Raw genomic sequence first — 22,815 nt, forward strand, 5'->3', positions numbered from 1 at the left:
TTAGGTAGACAAAACAACTGCTTTGTCTTAATGTTTACAATCACACCACAAAAAGAAATATCTTTTTGCTCATGTTGCTGTGATAATTTATGTCATGGAGGCTTAGAAAGAAGTTGTTAACCAATTATGGTTCTAACCAAAATGGATCAAAATCAATTATCTTTTATTTTTCCACATATGCTTCTGAAATTTGGAAGGCAATCAACCCCCTCAGTAAAACTCACTAATGAAGCACATTCACTGCAGATTGCTTTTAGAAACAGTAGCCTCTTCTGTATGCACAACAGCAACATTTTCTTGATCTCAATTGATTCTGTTAATGAAATTAGATTACTAGGTCATTCACAGTTGAAATAATAATAATAAAAAAAAAAGTGGCAAAGCTTTTCTTTTGTTTTTTATTTATTTATTTATTTATTTATTTATTTATTATTTTTGATTGCTACATAGAAGTGAGGTAATAAAATCCATTAGTCTGAAAATCTTACACATAGTTTGGTAGGACCAGGAACAATAAATTTAATCCACTCACTACTTTGTTTAATATCAGTTACAATTAAATTAAAATATTTATAAGTGTTTACTATTTATTGTAGACATCTGAGGTCTTTTTTATTATTTTTTGTGTATGTTAAGATATACAACATAAAGACTGTTAGGCTATTAGAGCAGAAGATGAATTGCTGCTTATTCATGTGTATTTTACAGTCTCTTTAAACTGTGTTTCATATATTTTAATCTACAATTTGCATTGTGAGTTAAAATTCAATACTTTTACTGCCCTCCTCTGAGGTTCCTGCTGCTCATTTTCACTTCTGTGCTGTATAGTACTTCATGCTGTCTTGGCAATGAAAAAAGCTGTGGGATGGTTTGGGTTAAAAATAAACTTCTGAATATACTTACACGTGCCAATCTACACATTCACAGTAATTATTCATACATACACATATATATACATATATTTCTTTATGATCTCTAGATCAACACGAATTAATTGTTTGACCATAGAACTATGGTTACAGACTCCAAATAGAGGACTTAAACATCAGTTTTTCTTGCATAAAAACTATTTTAAATTATTCTCTTAAGCTGTCTCTTCACTGCAGAGAGATGTGTGCTGCTGTATCAAGGTGAAAAGTAGAGATAACAACTCTATGATATAGAAAGGCATGTGTAGTTTTTGCTTCTGCATAACTGACTAGTCACTGCCAATAAAATGCACTCAGATTTGAAGCTTACTTAGAGCTGCAAATATGAACAGAAACTGTTGTCTCATTCCACCATGAGGTTTTACATTACATTACAATTTTCAAGAAACTTCATTTTGTTATCAAATGGAGTAAGAATGTTTTTGAATAGTTGACATTCTTGTGAAACTGGAAGAATCTATTTATGATTCTTTGCATATTTATGACAAAAAATGTACACATGCATCGTATTACCTAAGAAACATTTATCAGACACTCTGCTAAAGTATTGTCCCTTATGAAAGTAGTTTGAAAGCACAGTACTTAACTTTTAATGCCTCCACAGAAAACAAAATCAGCAATAATATTTTGTGCTTCATATTTCAAAGCTATGGAAATCTTGGAGGTGGATAATTGTCTGCCTCTTTCACATGCTAGTGAAGATGTAAACAGGGAGCTTAGCTGGCTATGTCATTTTTTAGAATATGGTGAGCATTTATGTTGTGCATCACCTGTTTTATATATATATAGATTTATACTATTATTGTTATCATTATTATTGTCCATTCCTTTTCTGTCCTATTAAGCTGTCCTATTATATCATCTTTATCTCAACCCACAAGTTTTCCATTTTTCCAGTTCTCTCCTCCATTCCCCTTAGCGTGTATGTTGAGGGGGGAGTGAGCAAATGGCTGTTTGGTACTTAGCTGCCTCATGGGTTAAACCACAACAGTGGGTATGGGAAAGTGGCCATTTGATTTGTTTTATTCACTGTGATAAAGAAAAAAAAAAAAAAAAAAAAGATGCCTTGATGTGTTATAAAATTATTATGTTGTTCTTCCAGCTTTTTTATAAATAAGGGATTTAATATTTCAGACAGCTGTAGCCCTTATGATCACTGTAATATTTTGAATGAACTAATGAGATTAGGTTGTGAAGATTAAGAAGTTAAATTTCGTGAAGGGAATTACATTGCTGATGGTAGCTGAGCAGTCAAAACTTCTATATAATGTGTATTGCACGAACAGTTCAAAGCACAGATTAATTTCTTCTTACTTTGAATTCCAGTTATAAATGATCCTTCAGAAATTTTAGAAAGCTTTTAAAAAATCACCGCTTTTACACACCTCCAAATTTATGGCCATAAAATTACTGAAGCTATTCATTAAAAAATCATCCTAAGGAAAAAAGATCTTATAAACTGATTCCTCAAAGCACTGTAGTATGCAGTTAACTTTAATTGAATTGGTTGGGAATTAAGTGCTTATGTAAGCATTGAACAGTCTCAGGACAAAGGCACTAATGAGTTATAGAATCACAGAATCACAGAATATCCTGTGTTGGAAGGAATCCACAAGTATCACGGAGTCTAACTCCTGGCCCCGTACAGGACCACACAAAATCAGACTCTGTCTGAGAGCACTGTCCAAATGTTTCTTGAACTGTCAGGCTCAGTGCCCTGACCACTGCCCTGGGGAGCCTGCCCCAGTGCCCAACCACCCTCTGGGTGCGGAACCTTTCCCTAACACCCAGCCTGACCCTCCCTTGTCCCAGCTCCATGCCATTCCCTTGGGTCCTGTCGCTGTCCCCAGAGAGCAGAGCTCAGCGCCTGCACCTCCACTCCCCTCGTGAAGAAGCTGCAGGCTGCCATGAGGCCTCCCCTCAGCCTGCGCTGCTCGGGGATGAACAAACCAAGGGACCTCAGCCGCTACTCACATGTCTTGCCTTCTAGACCTTTCACCATCTCTGTAGCCCTCCTTTGGACACTCACTCATATTTTTATGTCCCTTTTGTACTTTGGTGTCCCACACTGCACACAGTACTCGAGGTAAAGCTGGTCCAGAGCAGAGTGGGACAATCCCTTCTCTTGACCAGCTAGCCATGCTGTGCTTGATGCACCCCAGGACACAGCTGACCCTTTGGGCTGCCAAGGCACACTGCTGGCTCATATTCAACTTGCTGAAAACCAAAATGTCCAGATCCCTTTCCATAGGGTTGCTCTCCAGACTCTTGTCTCCCAGTCTGTATGTATAAGCAGGGCACCCTTCCAGGTGCAAAATCCAGTACTTGCTCTTTTTAAACTTCCTATGGTTAGTGTTTTCCCAGCCCTCTGTCAAGATTTTTTACCTGTCAAGATTTTTCTGCAAGACCTCTCTACCCTCAATGCAGTCATCTGCTTCTCCCAATTTAGTGTCATCCATAAACTTACTTAGTATATCTCCAAATCCAAGTCATTTATGAAAACATGGAAGAGAACTGGCCCTAAAATGGAGCCCTGTGGAACCCCACTAGTGACTGGCTGCCAGCTCAATGTAACTGCATTTGCTATAACTCTTTGAGCCCTACCCATCAGCCAATAGTTTGCTCATCATATTATGTATTTGTTTAGCTGTATGCTGGACATTTTGTCCAGAAGGATATTGTGAGAAACAGAATCAAAATCTTTGCTGAAATCCAAAAAAAGATTACAGCAACTGGCTTCCCTTGCTCAGCTAGATGGGTGACTAAAAGGACACTAAGTTTGTTAAGCAGGACCTTCCCCCTGTGAATCCATGTTGGCTGTGACCAGTGACCATACTGTCCTTCAGGTAACTTTGAGTTACCTCCCAGAATAATTTTCTCCATAATTTTGTCAGGCACTATTCCTTTCAGTAGTGTTCCCTGCTACTGGAAGGATAGATGAAAACACTACCTGTGTGCCTGATCCTTAAACCAATTACCCCGAGACCCTTTTGATTGCCTTTGGACTTTTCTAGTAATATCTTCTACCCAGGCCCCAGGGAGGCAGCAGACTTCCCTATGGGTTGGGTTCTATCAGCATATTGGGCCCTCTGAGCAACAGGTTTGGCAGCAGAGGTTTAATAGTATGACTTCCATGTTCCTACTGTTAGCTTTGCTCTGTACCCTGTGCAGAGCAGCTTGGGAATATACAATTTCTTTTCCCATCTTGCTACAAAGAGAAGATATAAAATGAGCTGAGATATTCAGTCATCAAAGAACATTTTCGTTACATTATTTGGTGATCTTTTTAGTTTATTTTCATTCTTCTTCCGCCCCCTCTTTTTTTTTTTTCTTTTTTTTTTTTTTTTAATTTGGGAGAAGGGAGAAGAAAAAATATATCACAATCTTTGCTCCCTATGGTGCAAAGAAACAGCTGGGTACTTGTACTGCTTTAGTAGTTTTTTCAGTGCTGGATAGATTGAAGCAAACAGCAGGGACAAAAGAATTGATTCCAATAATATTTTTGGAGATGTACATGCAGTTACTGATGTTCTCTGACCCTTTATATATTTATTTATTTTAATAATGGGACAACAAGTAGATTAAGTGGCAATACAGACTTTTTAGGACTTCTCTGTAATGCATTTCTTAGGCAACATTAAAATAGAATATTATAGATTACTTTTCATTGTAATTAGCCCCACTGCACACAAGAGCAAATGCAACCTGCTGGTTGTGCTCCTAAGAATTGTTGGGTGGGATGTTTTCTGAGAATTTGCTTCCTCTGGAGAATTCAGAAATGAAAATTCACTCTTAATTGTTGGTATGAATGGATAAGTTTCAACAAATCTACTAAATTGATGTTTTCTCAAAAGTCTTGAAGGCTTTCATTATTATGTTAAGTTTTTAAATGGAACATAATCCAGTCTTTCAATTCAAAATAGAACAGAATAGTTCAGTTGGAAGGAACCTTCAAAGATCATCTTATCACTGCCTGACCTCTTCAAGGCTAACCAAAAGTTAAAGCATATTATTAAGGGCATTGTCTAAAGGCATCTTGAACACTGACAGGCACGGGGCGTCAACCACCTCTCTGAGAAGCCTGTTCCATCATTTGACCACCCTCATGGTGTGAGAAACACTCTGTAGTCAATGACTTAGGCTCAGGCGAGGATCTCAGTGAAGTAGCAATTTATTCGCGATTGCAATGGTGGGTGTCCCACAAGCAGGAGCACACCTACTACTTCCATAATACAGTTTATATACTTTTTTTTTTTTTTTTTTTTTCTCAAGGACGAGGACCCTCCCCTGTTTCCCCATTGACTGGGTAATCCAGGTTCACAATCTATCCGGTGCTTCACAGACAATACGTGGCTTTCAGTTGCTGGCCTGTTATAAGTCAAATTTCTTTTGACTTTTATACTCTTCGAGGTGATAATGTTTCTTACACAGTAACTCTGCAAAAACATTTTTATTCCCCACATTGGTAAACAAATTTTTCCTCATGTCCAGCCGGACCCTCCCCTTGTGCAGTTTTGTGCTAATCCCACCCATCCTGCCATTGGTGACCAAGAGCAGAATCCAGTGCGTCCCTCTGTGCTTCCCTCCTCAGAGGGTACAGAGAGCCAAGGGGTCACCTCTCAGCCTCCTCTTAAACAACCTAAGTGTCCTCAGCATCTCCTCACAGGACATGCCTTCCAGCCCTTTTACCAGCTGTGCTGCCCTCCTCTGGATGCTTTCAAGGACCTTAACATCCTTTTTTATATTGTGGAGCCCAGAACTGCATGCAATATTCAGGGTGAGGCCACACCAACTCTAAGTACAGCAGGAGAATCACCTCTTTTGACCAGCTGGCTGTGCTGTGTTTAATGCACCCCAAAATTCAGTTTGCCCCTTGGCTGCCAGGGCACACTGCTGGTTCACATTGAGCTGGCTGTCAGCCAGCACCCCCAGGGCCCTTTCTGCTGAGCTGTTCCCCAGCCACTTGTCTGTACCTGTGTCTGGCAGTACCCCAACCCAAGTGCAGGACCAGCATTTTCCTTTATTGAACTTCATGCTAATGATGATTGTCCATTGTTCCAGTCTATCTAGGTCCGTCTGCAAGGCCTCTTGTCCCTCCAGAGAAACAACAGCACCTCCCAGTTTAGTGTCATCAGCAAATTTGCGGAGGATGCACTTCATTCCTGCATCTAGATCATTGATAAAAATGTTGTATAGGACTGACCTAAATAGATTGAGCCCTGGGGAACATCACTGGTGACAGTCTGCCAGACAGGTGTTGCTTCATTTACTACAACTTTTTGAGTTCTACTGTTGAGTCAGTTCATTGCCCAGCATAGTGTGAAGCTGTTTATCTTGTAGTTGAAAAATTTTGTCCAGAAGAATGCCATTTAGGAATGGTATCAAAGTCCTTACTAAAATCCAGAAAGAAAATGTCCACTGCTTTCCATTCACCTGCCATTCATCTGTCTCATGACAGAAAGTTATCTTCATCATGCTTCAGGAATTTCCCAGACTTTCTTGTTGTGGTGGTATGATATTCCCAGTTTAAGTCTGGGAATTTGAAGTCCCTTATAAGGATGAGGGTAACCAATCCAGGGATTTCTCCCACTTGCCTATAGAACATTTCATCCACGCCATCATCCTGGGTGAGCAGTTGATAGTAGACTCCCACAACAACATCTGCTTTGCTATCCATCCCCTTAATCCTTACCCAGAAGCCCTCTACCATGTCATCCCTAATGGCAAGGGCCATATGGTCTCATCTCTTATGTACAGCACGACACCTCCACCTTGCCTGCCCTGCCTGTCCCTTCTGAACAGCTGACAGCCCTACATCCCAGCACTCTTGTTGTGGGACTCATTCCATGAAGTTTCACTAGTATCGATGATGTCATGGCTCTGCGAAAGGACCAAAGCTTCCCAGAAGAGGACCAGTTCATCCTGTTAGTTCCTCGTACTACATGCATTGGTATACAAGCACTTCAGATGTGCTCCTGAACCCGCAGCACTCCCTGGAGCGGCACAGAGGCTCCCATTAGCCTTGCCACCTTCAGACAGTGCCACACCATCCCTTGGCATAACCTTGGTGTTCCTAATGGTACCCTCCTCCCCAACTGATATTGTCGTTTCCTCTCTTAAAGCTCTCTCAATCAGTCTCAGCAGGTTATGAGCCAAGAAATATTTCCTCCATGGAGGCAGGTGGGTGGCTGCAGCCTGCACCTGCCAGGGAGCTGAGCAGACTGGAAGAGCAGGCTACCTGCTGGCAGTGGGATGGAGCCCTCCCTGCTTGTCCGAAGGCCCTGGGCCTGGCTGCGCACCATATGGCTCCCTGACCGTGCGGGGAACTGGCCATGTATGCAGCCAGCTGTGCCCAGCTCTTGGAGGGACCTCTCATGACACCGCTTGCCCGCTGGCTGACACCTCCATGCTCATGGCACACACAGCACATGGTGCTCACAGCAGCTGCTGCTGCTGCCACCACTGCTGTTAGAATAAAATGCTTAAAGAATTGAACCTAATGTGGTAGAGAATAACTAGTCAGATCAAATACAAGATGCACCTGTAGTCAGAATAAGTTCTGACTTTTCGAGAGATAAAGCATTCACAACAATCGTTTTTAAGATGTTGCACTCTATTCACAGCTTGTAAAAGAGTTACTTTTAAATCTTTTAAGTGTGCCAAATAACGTTGGCTAAATAATTCTACCATTACTGTTCTTTGCCATGTATCAATTAGCTCTTTTACCCATATTAGTGCAAGATGAAGGCACTTCCATATCTTTTCACTGATACAGGTCTAACAGCTGGATGCAGTACTAATTTTCCATCTTCATCTTAATTCTGCATCTACCCATATTCAGAGCGTCAGTGCCCTTACTGCCCATGTGCAAAAATAAGAAATTAAATTGAACTGTCCATGTTGGATATGACATGGTATGAGATGTTCTTATTGTGATATTGGAGGAACTGATAAGGGTATTTTGTGGGCTGTTTATTTTTATATGCAAGCAACAAAATAATTAATCTAACCTTTATACAGAAACATTAAAAAAAGGGATAAGAAATTAAAGTTCAAGTGTCTAGCTGAACAAACATGTAGAAGTTCTGAGTGTGTTTGTTGCATTTGTATTGCATTACAACATCAATTTTCTGGGGGATTTTCTTTTAAATGACAGCTCTGAAGCTGAGTTGTATTCTATTGTGCTATGTTTAAGTGTGAAGATCCAAGATAAATTTAAACTTGTAAGTTAAACCCTGAATTAGTAGCTGAGGAGAAAACTAGACATGCCACAAATGGAGCTTGAATAACTCAGTGTCAGCACTGTGGAAAAAAATGTGATTTTTAAATTCCCCTTTCCCTAGGGGAAAACAACTGAGAGGCGACCACTCACAAAGCTTAGTCAGACTTTTTGTTATTAAGTTAATATATACATATAAATGCGTGTATTACTTTAGTTTAGCTGACAGCTCCAATTTTATAGTGTTTACTTTCACAGACACAATGCTTTGCTAAATCTAAAAAAAAAAAAAAAAAAAAAAAAGTTTATTTTTACTCTTATGTACTCTGAAGATTGTATAAAAATGACATCTGGTGGAGAATTATTCTTGAAGATAACTGCTTCAAATTGCAAGCTAAGATAGTCATTTAAGATCACAATTGTACATCACAGTATTTCTGTATAAAAGAATCAGCTGATATATTCTTAGCAACCAGTAAAGCAGAGATTAAAGCTTTTTGCCATGTAAAAAAATCCATTTTGGCATTATGGTTCTTCAGGCTTTTTATGCATAACTCATTACACAGTTTTAAAGTTCTAGACATAAATTTCTAGTTTTGTTTATTTATAACCCTAACTTTTCATTCTTCAGGCCTAGTTCTCAGACTTTAAGAGTTTTCTGTTTACATTTATAATCACATTTAACCACATATATGATTAGTCTGAATTCAGGGAACCTGCAGCTTCTTTAGAAATAAATGAAAAGCATTAGAAATAAATGTAAGCAACTAAATAGACTTTAGTAGCTAACTTTGGGACAGTTATGTAGACTTCTGTTTTTTAAGGAGCAATTGCTGAATCCGATCTGTGACACTACAGCTGTGAGTCAAATGGGAAGTTTTTTAGCTGGGGTATACCCAAGACACATTACTTTCCATGAAAGTATTATATAAAGACCCAAATGAAGTTCCTCTTTATGGCAGAGTATGAAAACATAGCAAAATGGAATGTAATATAAATATACCCAGATGTTTCAAGAGTGAGCACAGGAAACTATTTTAAATCACAATAACTGTTTACGTAAACACTCATCTGTCGAGTTTGCTTCATTGCTTCGTTGGCTGTATTTTTTGCTTCATTGCTTCATTGGCTGTATTTTCTGTACAATGTATAAAAAAAGATTACACAAAAATAACAGATTCAAGAAAGACGTACTATTGTACTATTGTTACAAAAAAGCACAGGATCACATATGCAACCAAACTGTGGAAACAGGACAGAACTGGTCTATGTACTATGGCCTTCTGCTTGACAGAACACATGGTATCTCAGACCGAGGATTCAGTTTAACCCATTAATAAATTAATAAGGTTTTCAAACAGAATATTGCAAAACAAAAGTCTTTCTAAATTTGGCTCTTCCCTAGTAATAGGGGAGAATAATTAGAATTAATTACTCAGTCCACCATTTTCTTTAAATAAACAATAAGGAGAATAATTTGCTTATTTTCAGTAGTGTATTTCACCTCCTCAGTGATCTTCACTAATTCTGCAAACCTTTAATCATTCAATTTTTACCTCAGCTAAGTCCCATGTACATCTGTACTTTTGACTCTAATTTTTACTGAGAACAGAGAAAATTGTTTAAGGATGCCTCAGGGTTTCATCAACAAGTATTTTTTCTGTTAGTACTAGACAATATGTTATTAAATGATATTACATCATTATTTTTGTCTGTCTCAAGGGCTAAGGAACACACAAATCTAATACTTGTGAGTAACAGAGCTTTAGGATGTGCAGAGTGTTGTACACATTCTATATGTATCAATTACATTTTTGCTGTTCCCATCTCTGGGATTTCCAGAACTAGTTTATGAAGTTGTCAATAATTCATCCATGCTGACAGGGTTGAATTATCTTCTTTGGACTGGTACCCCACAAAAAAAATGAGTATTCTTCTGAATATAAACACTACACACCAAACACCTTTTTACTTTTCTCTAAAGGTTTAAAGGAATGCTACATGACTTAATTTCCAAATATTTTAATAACAAATTGCATAGGCAAAATACCTCTGTTAGTCACAAATGAAATTTCTAGAGAGCAGATGAAAAGGTGATTTTGTAGCTAAAGCACTTGGCTTATGAAGCTGAAATCTTCACATACACTGCATTTGGTAGGCCTTATCTAAGGACCAAGCAGAACCAGGGCTCTGAACTTGTGCTACTAAGCTAGTCTGGGTAGCCTTGCTGGCCATCAGCGACTTTCACAGCCAGTTCTTGGATGGACTAACGCCACATGTTCTCATCCTGGCACAGGGGATGGGTACTGACAGCTGTGGGCTGCAGCTCACCTTTATTACACTCCTCAGAGTGTCCCTACATTAATCATACTTTACTGAATGCCAACCCAGAAGCCTGTTTAAAATTCTGAAAATGCTTTCTTCTGTAGACACTACTTTTTTTTTTTTTTTTTTTTTTTTTTTTTAACTACTTAAAGCTGCATTGATTGTGGATAGTTAGAGCAGCTTATTCTATTGATCAACTAAATCAACATATATCTCTGTACTGTGGGGGACTGATCCTTGTCCTTATTCCACCATTTTCTTTTAGCTATTCTTTTCTGTTGTTTGAGTATGTTTTCACAAAAATCATCAAAACTATCCTGCAGACAAAGTTCAAGCACTGACACATAATACATAGATGGAACAAGTGGTGCCAAGAAACCAATACTCTATTCTCTGAAGGAATAACTGGCAAGCTGGAAGGCAGATGACCCTGTTTATAAAACTCTCTTGATCCCTGTGGAGTTACAGGTGTATTGGTAGCATAAAAAAAATGCAGGAAGGAAAAATAGAAATGATAATTAGGTGTAGAAGAACCAAAAGAAAAGCCAATTTACTTAGTAACAGAAGAGGTGGGAAACACCTCTGAATTTATTTTGTGGGCATAAACAGTAAGTTCAACATTTCATGAAAGATGTGAAAGAAAAGCACAGACAGCCTTTGGAATGAAAACAAAGGAAGTTTAATTGAGAGTAGGTCATATTGCAAGAGGTTTGTGGCTTGGGCATGCTTCTAAGTCCCCAGGCATTCCAGGTATCACAGATAGATATTGGGGGCCTTCCAGCCCTGTCTGCCCTGGACATTTGTAAATATTTCTTCCAGATATGAGCTCCATACAGTTGCCTCTGCACTGGATTTTGCTCTTCTGGTATTACAGTTCACAGATGACAATTCATAAGCTATAGCCAGCTGCTAGCTGACTTAGCAGTGTTAGCTGAAAAAGGCTTTACGCATGCACTTCAAGAACCACCTGGCTTCTTATCAGCTGTAATGCATTAAGTATTTTAATTTGAGCCAGATGCTTGTGTGTTGGTGGTTCCAGTCAGGAGTGAGCCACATTACCCACTGTGCACAGGAGGGCATCAGCTTTGAATGACTCAAGAATCCACTCTTTCACTTCTGCAAAGGTCTCTGCCTATACCTGGGTGTAGAACTGATGCCTGACAGTGCAGTGGATGTGAAAAAGACTGGAGAGGATGCATGGAACATTGTTTACTAATACACTTAGAAGGTTTAAGAAGAGATCTGCCTCTTCCTCTGATTATTTTTATTCTTAGGTTTCAGTACAGACTGATTTTTCTCCTGTAATTGTTTTTAATTTTTTTATTAGCTATGCTTTCTTCAAAGTCCTTGCTTGTCCTTTTTTCAATTTATATAAATATGCATAAATTTTAACTGTTGACTAATATGAGAGATACAATAACAATACTGTTATGACCAAAGGTACAATGATTTGTCAATTATATCCTTAGTCAAGGAGATAACCATAGTTAGGTTTCTCACTTGAAGTTTGGTAAATTGAACTGTAATGGAGATACAGGCTCTTATTATGTTAAGTGATAAGAAATAATATTCTGACGCATTTAAAGCCTAAATAGACAGAGAGTGACAAAGAATGGAAGGCTGTACTGTGGTCTTCTAATTTTCAGCTGTATCTTCTAGACTAGCCTCCGTAGGCTCTGCACCTACCACTCCTTTGCAGACATGAGATTCTGTTTTAAGCAAAACACCAAGAAGAGGCTGCCCTTCAATGTCATCTGTGTAGGATAATGAGTTAGCATCCACGTGCTAACATGTGGGTGTGATGCAAACATACACGATGCAAGTTGCAGTAAAAATGGCTGACATATGTCAGTCAACAGGAGGAAAAGAGACAGTGAGCATGCCCACTAATATATATCTTTGCTTAAAAAATATTTAAATTCTCATTCATCTTCTATGTTGACATTATTAGCCATAAGTTGCTACTTAACAGTGTTGCAAGGCTGACGATCCTTGAGAAGGAGGGAAGATGGAGAGAGGAACTGTAGTCATATTGTTATATATTAGACAGTACCTATTTTTTGAGAACTATAGCTGCCCCCATTTCCTTCCTGGACCCTAAATTAATTATAGAGCTTGCAGGTCTTTGGTGAAAAGGGGTTGGTAACTGAACCACGTCCACAGACAGAAATAGAGAATTAGAATTAGAAATTGTTTCATGGGAAGGGGCCTCATAAATCAGTTTGCAACCCCATAACTGCAACCCCGTAAGTCAGTTTGCATGGTAGAAAACTAAAATTCTTTCAAACATTAAGTGATGTAAGTTTGTAGATTTTCTGGTTTTGAAACACAAATCATGGTTGCTTGAAAGGGAATGGAGTGAGTGTAATCATTTTGTGTTGCTACATACAGAAGCAATGCCTGAGAGCATTCTTCTTTTTAACTTAATTTAAAAGCTCTCAAGCATTAACACAAACACTCTTTCACGCTCTCTCTTGATACCTGCCACCTTTATGGACTTTCTGGAAAAAGTATGCTATCTGAAAGATGCCACATGTGGCATTGACAGGCAGCTATAGAAACAGCAGACAGCCAGTAAATCACTCAGTGGTCTTTCCTGTCCTTTCAGCCATATCTTACAGTATCTACAATTTCTGCCTTTGCAGTGTACTTCAATGTCAGAGTTTATGTTCTCTTTAAACTTTTATATGTGAAAGCGACAGAAAAGATACACATTCTATTGCTAATTGATTTTTCTCTCCTTTCAGAGCACAAATGCACAAGTCCTAGCATGTGTTAACAAATGTTTCAATGTTTCCTAGTACTCTGCCTGAGTACAAAGCAGTTTTTGTTTTTTTTTTTTCTCCTCTAGGAGGGGGAAAAAAGGCTTTTTACAAACCAGGTCTTTTTATACTACTGGCAGTTTGTTCAAAATCTTTGGAAAACCTTCATATCTGAAATGAAGTTTTCAGTTCTAGTCAGAGTATAAACTGATGGAAAAAAGCATGTAACCTTAGCCTATTTCATGTACATTTTTTTTTTTTTTTTTTTTTTTTTAACTGTTCAAATGTTTTGGCAGTGAACCAACTCTTCTAAGAGAAGCTACTATAAAGACTGTATTAAATATCCTAGTAAAGCCTCTGTAGTTGTTAAAATCTGCAATAAAAGATAATAACCAGTACTACCTGCTCTGCCAAAGGGTCAGTGTAGCCTAGAAATTTCCCTACATCAGTGGCTATACATAAACACCCAAGAAAGAGTAAGAAAAGTACAAGCACATATAATGCCTGTTCTGTGACTTTATATTATGGCCACATAATTTAATCTTATTAAACAGCACTTTCATAAGTTAACACTGGCTGTGCCTTCAGATGTCACCGTGGAACTTGTTTTCAGAAAATGTTGATCTGTGCCACTCAGAAATTTCAGATGGCTGTGGGATGGCTCAGATTGACTGGATACACCATGTTTTAGAGAATCCAAGTCTTTTTTACATCATTTCATATTTAAATCTCAGAAATGAAAATTAACTGTTATATAAGTACGAGTGCCCCTGAAACAGAAACAATGAATTTTAACATAGTGTGTAGGCCATGGAAAAGTTGAGCTGCAGCTATTTTGAAGTCTTACATATACTGTATAATGGTTTAATTTGGGGCTGAATTTAAAACATAAGGTATCATGGTTATTTTTCTTCTTCCAATGAGATGTTACGTAAGTAAGTCATTTCCAAGTACCTTGTTTTTACACAGTGCTTTCCAATAGATGTTCTGAGCACAAAATCAAATATATTTGTCTTTCCTTGTCTCAGCTGTAGATAGCTTTAGTAAATATTTCTCTTACACAAACTCAAATTATTTACAGTGAGAACCAGATTTGTAATCCTCTTGCCTCCTTTGCTACTTCAGGGACACAAAGCCTCATGCATAATTTCTGGCTGGCCAGAGACAAGAATAAGTGGTGTTACACATCTAACTCAAGGAGCTTGTACAGGGCTAGCCAGCAGACCCAGGAAACAGACACACCACATGTCCCATGTCCAAAACTGGGTTTTAACTCTGTGGGATTTGTTTTGCATTTGCTGTATGAAATGCATCAGCCTTAAGGGTGCTGGGAAGTACCATGGACAGGGCAGGCCCGGTGCTCACAGTCCCACTGTGCCCCAATTTTCTTAATAACTGTAGCAATTACAGTGTAGACCAAACTTCAGTGCCTCTTTCTTGCCTTGTAAGAAGATGCAGAGTGTCTCTTGGGTCGGGCCAATTTTACATTGCAGAAATACAAAAAAATTTCAGCAAAGACTAAAATCAGTCAGAATGCCAACTCCTGCCATTTGTATTGGGCCTTCAAGAAATAAAACACCGACAAAACCAAACAAAAATCAGCTAGATGGCTAAAAGTCCATGTTAGCCTTTGGCAGAGTTTTTGTTAGAGAGTTGAATAGTCTAGCCAGCAGCTAGTCATTGTCTTATATTCAAGTGCTGCCACCTGAAATGGAACAGATTGTCTAGCTCTTCTTGATCTGTTCCTGATTTAATCATCACTGCATTGCAATATGGCAGCAGGTTTCCCAGTTTTTACCTGTAACTGACTGGTGAAACCTGGATATGCTGAATGCATTCATTAATTGCAAACTGTGTTGTCTTGAAACACCTGAGTTACCCATGAGTATTTTCCTGAGATGAAATTGTCTCAAGCATGTTTTTTTCTTCTGAGGCTTTCTAAGTAAACTCTTAACTAAATTTCACAACAAAATAAATGTCTCTCCACCTGGCACCAAAAGTGCAAATGGTCCCAGGGTGATATGGGACAATTCTGAGTACCAGTAAACAGAATTACAGCTTCCTTTTGGCAATTTTATCATCAACCATGATTTAATTCTTTATCATCCTTTTCAAAACTGTTCTGTGTTTTGACTCTGAGACTAATGGATTTAGGCAAAATGTGGTTTGAATGAAGGAAGGGTTTTCACCAGTGTATTTTTAGAAGGGTCATGCTTTAGAGAAGGGGGAGATTCTGGTAAGGGAAGAAACTGATTTCTCCAGGGTTTCCGGCAAGCTGCTGGCAGGAAAAGAAATAGGATCCTGGTCTCCTGAGGCTGTGCCTGCTGTTCTATCCAGCGGCCTCTGTGGCTTTTCATAAGTAACAGTCACAAAAAGCAGGGCCAGGAAAATTCCTTCATCATAAACCAATAAGCAAGATGTATTCAAATGCTTCCAGCAGTTGTTGAGCCATTGATTCACAGTCATCCCTCAAAACACCAAGCATGAAGAGCAGCAACTCTTTTCATTCCTGCAGTGCATATCTGTGCAGCACAGGCATTAGGCAACGGAGCAGCCTAATTAGGAGGGTTTGTCCCGGCCTTAATGCAGTTTAAGAACAGCTGCTTTAAGTTGCGTTATTGGCCTGTGGGTGCCTCTAAAGATGCTTCCCCCCTTCACAATGGATCTGTTCTGTGGCCTTCAGCAAGTCAATAAATCTACTTAAATAGAATGGAAATACTCTGATTTGCAAAGGGTGTGCCAGCAAGTTACAGGCTGCTTGCTGTCACCTCCTAATCCAAAAAGAGTCGCTGCCATTTAAAATGACTTATTGCACTATTTGTAACATTTTCTAAAACGCTGCTTAGCCAGGTGCAACTCTGATCTCACAGGGGCAGGAGCCACAGCTGCAAATGGATGGAAATCTGGATTTTTGTAGTGCCAATGAGAGAAGATCACCAGATGGGAAATTTAGCAGGAAATCTCAGTGCCATTATGAATCTCCCCCTCTGCATTTCCAAGTGAAAACGAATGCTTGAATGCTGAAAATTATGACATATTGAACAATTATTGTGAATTGCAGAGAGCTGGCTCAGATATACCTGAGGTTCTGAAATTGCAGATGGCAAATTTAACAACGCGTTATGACATGCTTTTCTTGCAGATATTAGGAGAGCAGGGAAAAGTGCACAGAACATCTAACAATGGCTTCCAATGGGACTGGGAAACCCAAACAAAGTGAAACAGGAAATTAACACACAGAAGCTTGTCGATGCACTGTGTTCTCAATAATACAATCTACTGCTTCTCTGTCTTTAGTATAAAACATTTTCAAGCAAGTATTGACAGTCTGTCCTCATAGCAAAAGAATTGCACACAGATTTACAGATGATGTAATAGATGAGTTGGATCACTGAAATGTTTTTAATGCTGATTTTTTTGCATGTGAAGCACACAGTCCTGCAGGCAAGTCATGAGAGAGGGAGCTGTTGGAAATTCCCTGTATTTACCATGGAAATAATCTGTCTTTTTGATGAATTATGAGTAAATTCTTCACATAATGACAGCTTCCTAAAATTTATTTGTGATGGAGGTCAAATTTTATCATCACCACAAATTATATGTAACGTATTGATAGCTGATGAAATTCACCATAGAGTACAGGAGACAGCCACTAGAGTCTAGCATTAAGCACTTTTGCAAAAGGCTTTCTCTTTCATGTTTGCATACAAATATTTTGAGGGGTGTGGAATTGCATAGTCATATGCCAGGAATGTTTTCAGACTTTTATCTTGTAGGATAGTCACAAAGGTAAATTATCTCAGCTTTTATTATATATGTGAAAATACTAGAATATCTACTGAAATAATTTTTTTAGTAGTAAAAATATTTTTACAATGGTAACTCTTTAGGTAAGTATTTAGTTTCCTATATTTATACCTATATTTCCTGTATTTACATCTTTATATATGTATTTATATAATGTAGTGACGTTGAGGGTGCTAACTACTGTCTTTAACATTTGTGATCATTGGGATACCTGCCCAGACATTTTATTGAGTATCTTCTAAGGATTCTTCTGCCTTGATCTGATAATATCCAAGTTTGCTGAAGCAACTTCATTAAATATATACAGATGAAATACTCTGATGAAATTCATGGTTCCTCATCTTAGAGCTACATCATTTGAGAAACAGTGTATTGAGAACTGACATAGAAATCAGAAGTCCAAGTGTGGTTTTCTGAATTTGCCATAGACTTCCTATGTCAGGGACACTTTGGATGTTTCATACCTAAAGATAAATATAGGAGTTGATAGGATTTCCAGAAGTACCAGATCTTAATTCAAGCTTAACCTGTATGAAAATCAACTCAGAAAGTAAAAACTGTAAACTAAGATGAGGGAGGTTTGGCTCCAGAACAGATTTCTTTCAAGCTTTGAAATTAGCCTCCCTTTAACATGAAAAGCACTTCTGTAAAGCGGAGATAACAGCCCATCTCTACCTCAGAGTCATGTTGGAAGGAAAATACATTTTAAATTCTGAGGGGACCTGGGGTTCTGAAAGAAGCACGTTGGTAAGTAGGAAATAAAATACGGTTTCTAGAATCTGACATCTTCTAAGCTAGTGGGAATATATATTAATTTTGTATTGGATAGTATGATTGTTGAACAATATTAAGAAGGGAATGGAAAAAATACAGCTGCTTACTTGATTAATTAGCCTTCCCTAAACAATAAGGTAACATTTCATTGTATTTATTTTATCACCTTCATATTCAAATTCTAGAAGCTAGATATGTGCTTTGAGATAGACACGGAAAATGAGTGTCCCTGCTTCACATTGCAGATGTTGTTGAAGTTGCTTAAAATACACAGCTGAGATCCAAGAAGATCTAGACCCATTTTTGTGTGACTAGTGCCTACTCTTGCTAGTAAGTCCTGTTAGTATGGTGAATATTGATGTGCCACAAACATGTGTCATGACAATGAAGAAGTACTGGAAGTTACAGATTTCAGTAAAACCTTAGCAACAGTCCTGCAGTGAAATCAGGAAAATGATACAGATATTTTATTGCTCCAAGTTATTGTACAGTTAGATGAGTGTGAGCAAAAGCGTGAGACAGCTGATGTGTGAACGCAGCATGTGCACGTGCATGCAAAAATGCTCATGTATAAAGCTTGTTTGAAAGTATTCTGTCAAAAATGCTTTCTCAGAAACCAGTGAACTTTTAAAGTAAACAGGTATTGTTACAAAATATTCCTACTTTCCACTGACTTTTTTAACAACAACAAAAAAAAATAAATAAAAAAGGCCTGTGTTCAGGTCATAGATGTTGCCATGCTAAGGTAACATGAAAAGTTAATGCCAACACTGTGTTTCTGTAGGAGACCACTAGGTCACTGCCAAGCAATGGGCATAGAAGAAGTTGTAATAGGGCTGAAATTAATAGCTGTCTGTTAATCTGTTCACACAAACTTCTAGGCCTATTCCCAAATAACTGGAGCTCTGTTTTAGCCCAAACGCATGAAATCCAGAAACTCTTTAATGACTGAGTATTCCTGAGGTCCCTGTGAATATCAAATCCCATTAAAGACTTGTCAAGTTTTATGGTCACCTTCACAGCAGTTCATTTATCAGCTAACAGATAATTCCCAGTCTAGTTTCTGTAAGTACAAACTTAATAGCCTCTCTTCATTTTTCTAACATAAGCAGTCTTGGTTTGTCTTTGGCTGTCTTTGGGTAAGATGTTCTCCAAGCTCTTCATTTTTATATATATATATATTTTTATATGACCCATCGTATCACTTATAGTTTTACTTTCCCCACTCTCCACACCTGCTCTTTGAGAAGCAGTCAACAAAGCAGGAAAAAGGCATTTTTCTTTTGTAGAAATTCTTCCTTCAGCAAAATATTTTTTTATTGGCTCTATACTATATGCATCAATATATGTAGTAGTAATGAACGGGGAAAAAAAAGGAAAGGAGAGTGCCTGAGAACTACCAGTTTCTTCAGCATATTGATGAGAAATAAAATGCAAGATACGCTTTTAACTAAGAAGTGTCAGTAGCATATAAAGGAAATTTATATATTTAAAATCTTAACTTTTGTGAAAATGCAAAACAAGTACAAATCTTATGGTGTTTTGAATATCAACTGGTTCCAGGAAATATGGAATGGAAAAGATATGGTTGGAAGGGCTTGAACAAGTAAGGAAGGGCTTGAAAGTAAGCAAATACAGGGACGTTCTGCAGTCACTCAGGAGCTCAGACCATTTGGATCCAAACTTTTACAGATGGAGAAGAATCAGGCAGATCCTCCTGCAATTCCAAGCACAGTCAATGAAGCTGCCAGAAGAGGAGCAGCCGAAACAGAAAACAGGTGGCTCTACATTGTTTTAACAGCAGTCTGAAAAATGACTATTGCACCTATCAAAGTTTATGCTTTTCCTGGCTTCAAAATTTCCATTACCACATAGGGGCAACACTGAAGCTCTGTGAAAGTGAATACAATGTTTGAAGGGTGTGCTCCAGGCTTAATGATAATTGTTTGTTCAATTTCTGCACCCTAGCCAAAGACTAGAAGGAAAGTTATCCTGTCCTCCAAAATTGCATAATTTGCCTATGACAAATTACCTAAGAAAATGGTCTACAATCGTTATCAAAAATCAGTAGACATCAGCACTTCATCTTCCAGACCATAAGATGTCATGCAATTTGGGCATGTATTACTACTATTTATCTTATTTATTATCTGGATCAATGTTATATAAAACCAAGACTCTGAGTGAGACACTACCAATTCAGAATGGCATTTTCTCAGGAAGCACATTTCTAAAAAAAAGATCAGGTGGACTGAATCACAAAGTATTTGGCATTCTTTCCTACATGACTTACATAAAAAGTAATTAGAGAAAGGCAGCTCCAGATTTCTATGGAACAGCTCCATACCAGATACAACTGATTCAAGTGAGTGGTTGAAAATAACAAAAAGGGAGAGTTGATAAATCTTTCTGTCTCTGTTTTGTTCTACACTTGTATTATTACCATTCCTTTCACAGAATTTTGAAACTGGAGAGGACTGTCATGATCATCTCACGCAGTGGAATGGAGAATTTCTTTACGGAATTCCTGCTTCCAATCCATAATTCCTGACTAAGCAGGAGTAGATGACATTCAGGAAGACACTTGGTCTTAATTTAAACATTTTGAATGATAGAAGGTCCCTTGCAGTCTTGCTAAATCACTCTAGCTGTTAGTCATTCACTTTTCTGTGGCTCATTTCTCATTTCAACTTGTCTAGAGTCACTTCCAGTATTTCCCTACTAAAGTTTCAAACCTTTTTTTATCTTAACCTTGTAGATTCTTACAGGTGTTGGGAAAGCTACTCTTAAACATTTGTTGGATAAAATAGGTAGGTTTAAGTCATTTTAGTGTAAAAGCAATCAAATCTACCTCTTGGTATTTTTTTCTGTTATATTCTAGGAAACAGCCTGATTTTGAACAGCATTCAAGACACTGGCCATAAATCATTTCCCAAAGAAGGCTGGATGTTTTATCAAAATTTTATCATAGATGTCTCAGAAAAATACTGACATTTCTGCATACTCAGTTCTAAGAAAGAAAGAAAGAAAGAAAGAAAGAAAGAAAAAAAAAAAGATATGTTTTTTTTTTTTTTTTTTTTTTCTTATCTGGCATAGAAAGCCACAATAAGGATCTTACACTTTTCATTTGTGTTATTGAAAATACCAGTAATAGTTCACTTATTTTAAATCTGTCTTACACAATATCAAAAAGATATATATTTTTTAATAATCAGGTTCTGATTACCAAGATTAAAAGGAATAATGAGTTATCTATTACAATAAAGTCTAACTCCAAGGAATTCCATCAAACTATGCTGATTTACATCACATCAGCCCGTGGTATGACCCAGAGCCTTTCTTCTGAGTTATAAGGTATTTTTATTTAAACTCTTTTTTTTTTTAAAAAAAAAGAAAAAAATAATAATAAAAAAAAAGATTTTGAATTATCCTGCATTTACTGAATATTGGGAAGCTTACCATTTAAAATATAATTTTAATTTAAAATAAGAGTTGATCTGTTTCATAGATCTAAACTATTACATCCTATTGCTGTTCTCAGTTTTAAAATCAAGATCATTCTCTGTATTGGAGATTATTAAATGCATATCAGCTGATGATAGTTACATAATTAATCTGAATTACATAATTAATCTGAAAACAGCAATGAATAAAATATAACCAAAAGCAACCCTGAACACTGACAGTAAATTAAATATAAAAATTTGTGAAAATTTCCACAAAAAATAGTGTATATATACACTTATATTATTATAGAACTTTGAATAATATAGAACAGAAAATAATAAAATAGATCAAGGATCAGTCTAAAAAAGACGGTGTTTGTTGAAAAATGTGTCTAAGAATTCTACTTTTTTACTGCAAAGAAACTCTAGCGAGTATTGTATTGTTTTATATAAGGTGTGTATGTGTACATATAACACACACACATACTTTATGCATGTACACACACATAATGTTCATAATGAAAAACGATGGATTAAATTCACCACCCTTCAATGTGGGGTAGGTTCTTGAATGTTAGGTTATGAAATGCACAAAGGAGACTATCCTCATCCTTTCTGAATTCCAGTTTTTGCTGTTTCATCCTAAAGCTCTGTGCCCTGAACTAGAATAAGACATGGAAATGATAGCAAGGTGACCAATGATTGTCAAACAGAGGCAGTTCTGGACCTGCACAGGCTGCCTGGGGATATTTTGCAGTTGAGATCAGAGGTACTAGGCGAGATCTTGGTGTGAGTTTTGAGTATTAGTAATGAGACAATTTAGGCTCCAGAATCCTTCTGTGCATATGAGGCTAGGTCTTTTCACAGCTCTGTAGCATTAGGACTGAGTCTTCATATGTATATAAGCAGAATTTATGTAGGTATTCTGGATATTTTACACTCCTAGCACAACGTGCATTGGCCAAATGAAAGTCAGACCTTTTTTTTACAGACACTGAACAAAAATTGTCCAAAAATGCCAGTTAAGGTGTAACTCTTAGATATAAACATATGTATGCTTTTACAAATATCATGTATACCTTAAGAAAATATTACACAAAACTTGCATGAATGTTATAGTCTACGCAACATAAATTTGATTTTAAAAACAAATGTATCAAAATGACTGTGTTTGCTATGGCTGGAAAATCCAATTTTCTGTATACTGAAATAGGTTACTTACTCAACAACTAATACATTTAATCTCAGGCATCAGGTCTTGGATTTATTCATTTTTTATTCAGAGTTTACTTTATGATTGACTACATCATGTTACAATACCATTGATTATTTTATGGCATAATATGCATATATACTGTATATATAAAGGTATGTATATGTGTATGCATATACATGTATATATGTGTGTGCATGTTGTTTTTTATCATATATGTGATGTATTTCATTAAAATATATGATACATGTATATACATGTATTAGACATCATATACTACAATATATACTACAATATATACTTTATATACTATATATATTCTGTATTTCATACTATACTA

At 37.3% G+C, this 22,815-nt stretch overlaps 1 long non-coding RNA gene across 5 annotated transcripts in view; it reads left to right on the forward strand.

The window, feature by feature from the left end:
* Positions 1-22,815, forward strand: part of LOC118163296 — a 268,072-nt gene that overhangs the window by 111,242 nt on the left and 134,015 nt on the right. For all 5 annotated transcript variants that reach the window (XR_004748963.1, XR_004748964.1, XR_004748967.1 and 2 more), the window contains exon 2: positions 21,032-21,170. This is a non-coding gene — a long non-coding RNA (uncharacterized LOC118163296). The remainder of the gene's footprint in view (positions 1-21,031; positions 21,171-22,815) is intronic.

This window comes from Oxyura jamaicensis, chromosome 2 (assembly GCF_011077185.1).
Source record: "Oxyura jamaicensis isolate SHBP4307 breed ruddy duck chromosome 2, BPBGC_Ojam_1.0, whole genome shotgun sequence".
NCBI classification, from domain to species: Eukaryota; Metazoa; Chordata; class Aves; order Anseriformes; family Anatidae; genus Oxyura; species Oxyura jamaicensis.